Raw genomic sequence first — 5,371 nt, forward strand, 5'->3', positions numbered from 1 at the left:
GGGTTCAATGGGTGGTGTCTCCAGGGCATTGCCCTGAGGCCCATTATGAGAGCAGAGTGTGAGCACTGTGATTGGCCAGGGATCACACTGTGACCTTGGTGTCACAAAGGCCAGGAGCTGCTGCCAGAGAATAAAAGGAGAGCACTAAGGGTTGAAAAGGATCTGCCAGATGTAACATCTGCCTCTGCTCCTTGTGGTCCTGCAGGCCCAGCCTTCCTTCTCCCAGGCCCAGCAAGCTTCCAGCCCCAAGCCCACAGACCTCCCCTCAGCCAGGCCCAACTTGTCCACTCAGCATCAGAGAGACAGTCAGCCACTCAGACCTCAAAACCTGCTCAGGGACCTAAACGGTAAGGATTTCCAGCTTTCACTGGGAAGAATTATCACTGCATAGCTCATGAAAGAAATAGAACCTATTGAGCTCAGAGGAAATGGCCATTGGCAAAGTCCATTATTTTGAGGGAAGGGAATGACTTGGAGACATCCAGTCTGTTTCTAACTGAAGGTTTGCTCACACCGAGAAATTAACTTGGACAGCTTCTGAGGCTTCTCCTCTTCTTGGACAAGTTTCTGATGTGTCTTAAGTTCTGTACCCTCAGGGGCATGGGTCAGTTTATTGAAGCCCACAGACCATGGGGGTTCCTGGAACTCACAGTGAAAGGAGGGATCCCGCTAATGCTCACTGATGCACTCATCAAGGCTCCTTTTCCTCTCCTGTAGATGTCTAGGAGTCAGGTGGGGTCAAGGAACAAGTCTCTACCCACACTCGTGTGGATAAATGAAGTCACAGAACAAATAACTTACCCCACATTGAAGATAGTTCCTCCTGCACCATCTCCTGCTTCTCTGCTGTGGCCACAGCGTGGACCTCTCTCTGGATGTGGGGCTGGGGATGTGGCTCCTCCCTGTCCCCAAGGCCTACCTCGTGTCCCCACACAGACATTGACTCCAGTGGAGTTCCCTGCCACTGTCCCCCTGAGAGACAGCAGCCGAAGGAGTCCGGGCCTGGTCTTCCCTGATGCCAGGAGCCCTTGCCAACTGCCAGACACAAGTAGCAGGAGCTCTCTATTCCCAGGTCCTCCAACACCACGCAGGCCACTGGCACCATCTGCCCAGCCACTGACCCCTGCACTTCCCACCCACCAAGGCACCCTCCCTGCCCGAGGGCTTTCCTACATTTATGATCTGTCCAAGAAGGTGACATCCTTCCTCCCCTTGAAAGCCATCCTCCAGGCTGTGTGCCTCACACAGAGGGTCCTGCACAGCGTCCTCACCAGCTTGCAGCCAGACACAAATCAGCACCTGGTTTGACCTTTGAAATGTCTCAGCATTGAAAATTGAGAATTTTCTTTGAATATTTATAACTTTTACGTATGTATTTATAATTCTTTTAAATAAATTCCCTTTAAAACAATATTCAGTGTTTCATTCTTTGCGCCAACATGTGCTTTTTCCATTTTGGAAATGAAAAACATCAGCAGGAATAAAAATTAGATGAACAGGCTGGGCATGGTAGCTCACACCTGTAATCCTAGCACTCTGGGAGGCCGAGGTGGGTGGATTGCCTGAGCTCAGGAGTTCAAGACCAGCCTGAGCAAAAGTGAGATCCATCTTTGAGGCAAGAGGATCACTTGAACTCCAGAGTTGGAGGTTGCTGTGAGCTGTGATGCCATGACACTCTACCCAGGGTGACAGCTTGAGACTCTGTCTCAAAAAAAAAACACCAAAACTTGATGACTAGATTAAACATCAGAAAAGACACAGATGGCTCGGCGCCTGTGGCTCAAGCGGCTAAGGCGCCAGCCACATACACCTAAGGTGGCGGGTTCGAATCCCCAGCCCGGGCCCGCCAAACAACAATGATGAGTGCAACCAAAAAATGGCCAGGTGTTGTGGCAAGCGCCTATAGTCCGTAGCTACTTGGGAGGCTACGGCAGGAGACTCGCTTGAGCCCAGGAGTTGGAGGTTGCTGTGAGCGTGATGCCAGGGGGATAGCTTGAGGCTCTGTTGCAAAAAAAAAAAAGAAAAGACACAGATGGCAGAGGGGCTGGTGAACTTGAACAAGCTCTGAAGTGCAATTTTCCTTAAGGAGTCCAGAGATGAAGAGACAAAATATACATATATTCTATTTATATATTCTATATAGAATATATTTTATATCTATATATTCTGCATATATTCTCTATATATACTCTATATATACATATTGAATACACACACACATATTTTCTTAAGACAGAGTCTCACTTCTGTGCCCTTGGTAGAGTGCCAAGGCATCATAGCTCACAGCAACCTCAGGCTCTTGGGCTCAAGTGATGCTCATGCCTCAGCCTCCCTCCTGAGTAGCTGGGACAACAAGTGCCCACCACAACACCTGGCTAGGGATACAGAGTATTTGAAGGAGAAGTTCCAACAGACAGAGCACAAGGAGAGGAGAATATACAGGGTATGGTGGGGACATCAAAGAGATAAAGCTAAGGATTCTCCAGAATTGACAAAAGACAGGAATTCTCAAAGTGAGAGTCCCACTGAATCCCATGGAGGATAATTTAAAACAATTACTTAATTACATTGTAGCAAAGCCACAATACAAATCTTGAAAGCAGCCAGAGAAAATGTATAACTGATGACATCAGCAATGATGACATCAACAATTATGTGGGGTGTGGTGGCATGCACCTGTAGTCCCAGGTACTCAGGAGGATGATGCAGGAGGTTCTCTTGAGCCCTGGACTTTGAGACCAGCCTGGGCAACATAGCAAGATCCTGTCTCTATAAAGAAAATGATGTCTACTGAGAAAAACCAGACACCTCAGATTTGTGCACTTAAATATTCCCCAAATTATAGAACTATAAAGACTTTCAAGATCGTTTACCATGAGCAGACCTGGACTAAAGGAATGTCTGTTGAAAGCAGGGTTCTTTACCCTTGGGGCCAAGATATTTGGGGCCAGATAATTCCTTGATATGGGGGCGCTCCTGGTCAGTGTAGGATGTTCTGCAGTATCTTTGTCTTCTACCCACTAGATGTCACCCCTTCCCCAGTTGTGACAACCAAAACTGTCACCAGACTGAGCCAAATGTAGCTCAGTTGAGAATCACTGGTGTCAAAAGTGTTCTTTGGGAACAAAGAAAATGACACCGGGGGGAAGTTATATGCCAAGCCAGGGTTAAGGACCACCAATGCGGCGCGGCGCCTGTGCCTCAAGCGGCAAAGGCGCCAGCCACATACACCTAAGGTGGCGGGTTCGAATCCCCAGCCCGGACCCGCCAAACAACAATGATGGCTGCAACCAAAAAATGGCCAGGTGTTGTGGCGGGCGCCTGTGGTCCCAGCTACTTGGGAGGCGGAGGCAGGAGACTCGCTTGAGCCCAGGAGTTGAAGGTTGCTGTGAGCATGATGCCATGGCACTCTACCCAGGGGGATAGCTTGAGGCTCCGTCTCAAAAAAAAAAAAAAAAAAAAAAAAAAAAAGGACCACCAATGCCCATTCTCCACTTTTCCCCAATAATAGAAACCCTGGTTTTTAGTTAAGCAGAGACTGGGGAGGCTGACGCCTCACGTGAAATGCTTGCCCAGGTTGTAGCCTGTTTTGAGAGTAGACCCCAATTTGCCCAAATCTGTGGCATTGGAACAATAGCAAGAGTCCAGAATGGTGGGTTGTTGGGTCCTGTTGGCTTTTAACAAAGTGAGAAAAGTGGTCTCTGGCTAGAGTTGGCCAGTGTACGAGGAGAGCAGGAAGGCCCCAAAGTGTTGCTAATAGAGGCAACTCTCAGCTGGCCTCCCACACATGGACAGTTTGGGGTCTTGTAAGTTTGAAAAAGGCAATTGCTTACACCCAACAAAAGCAGTTGTGAGCTGTGGCTCCGCAGAGACAGCCTTTGCCTGAGATGACACTGGTGCTACTACCAAAGACAAGATTTAGGGCGTTGTTTTTCACAACAAGCCTATCAGCAAACATGAAGCGACCTGGCAAAATTCAGCATTACTAAGGGGCACTCAAAGGCCATGACAGTGTGGCATTATTTCATAGAGTTGGACACGTGCATCCCCAGAGAGCCAGGACAAAAACGGGAAAGAGCCCAATGTCCATCAGGAGTGGGCTGGATACCAACTGTGGTACTATCATCCACAGAATACCAGGAAATAATGAATAAACATGGCTGTATGAAGCAACACACATAACACCGACAAACATAATTTTCAGCAAAAGATACAAGACCAAATACTTTGATTCTATTTCTATAAAACGCAAAAACTGGCCAAAATAAACTATATTGTTTAAAGATGTCCGTGTCGGCTGGCCTGTAATTGCAGCATGCTGGGAAGCCAAGGCAAGTGGATAACCTGAGCTCCGGAGTTTGAGACCTGCTTAAGCAAGAGCAAAACCCTGTCACTACTAAAAATAGAAAAACTAGGCGGGCATTGTGACCCACGCCTGTGGTCCCAGCTACATGGGAGGCTGAGGCAAGATCACTTCAGCCCTGGAGTTTGAGGTTGCTATGACAAGCCAAGTCAACAGAGTGAGACTCTATCTCCAAAAATATAAAAAATAAAAGTAAAACATAAAGATGTCCTTGTCTGTAGTACATGTCGTTTAATAGTTGTGGGCTACTTTTGACCTGAAGGGTGAAAGCAGCCATAGGAAATGTATAAATGAATGTGTGTGCATGAAGATCATATGGAATTAAAACTCCAGTGTCAGCTCCACACCCATAGCACAATGGCTACAGCACCAGCCACATACACCAAAGGTGGTGAGTTTGAACCCAGCCCAGGCCAGCTAAACAACTGCAATAAAATTTCAATGTCCCTAAGTGAAGTTTTATCAGAACTCATTTGTATATATAAGTATCTAGAAAGTGATTTATCATCTGGCCTATACAATTACAGAGCCTGGCAAGTCCAAATTCTGCATGGTGGACCAGCAGGCTACAGAGACCCAGGATAACTAATATTCCAGTTAAGAGTCCATCTGCTGTAGGCAGGAACAGGCCATCTGCTGTAGAACAGGAACAGTTAATGTTGTGGACAAAGTATGAAGGCAGCCAGCTGAAGAAGTCCCTCTTGCTCAAGGGAGGCCAAACTTTTTGTTCTATTCAGGCCTTTCACTGATGGGTTGAAGCCCCCCATATTATAGAGAATGATCTGTTTTACTCAAAGTCCACCGTGTCTCCATTTAAATGTTAACCTCATCCAAAAGCACTCTTACAGAAGCACCCAGAATAATGTTTGACTGAATACCTGGACACTCGATGGCTCAACCAAATTGGCATCTAAAATTAACCATGTAGGGGGAGGCAGAAGGAGGGAGGGCATTTTGGGGGACCTCACCTAATGTGCACGATGCAATGGTACATTTCAAAACTATTAA

This window comes from Otolemur garnettii, unplaced genomic scaffold (assembly GCF_000181295.1).
Source record: "Otolemur garnettii isolate 467f Iridium unplaced genomic scaffold, OtoGar3 scaffold00082, whole genome shotgun sequence".
NCBI classification, from domain to species: domain Eukaryota; kingdom Metazoa; phylum Chordata; class Mammalia; order Primates; family Galagidae; genus Otolemur; species Otolemur garnettii.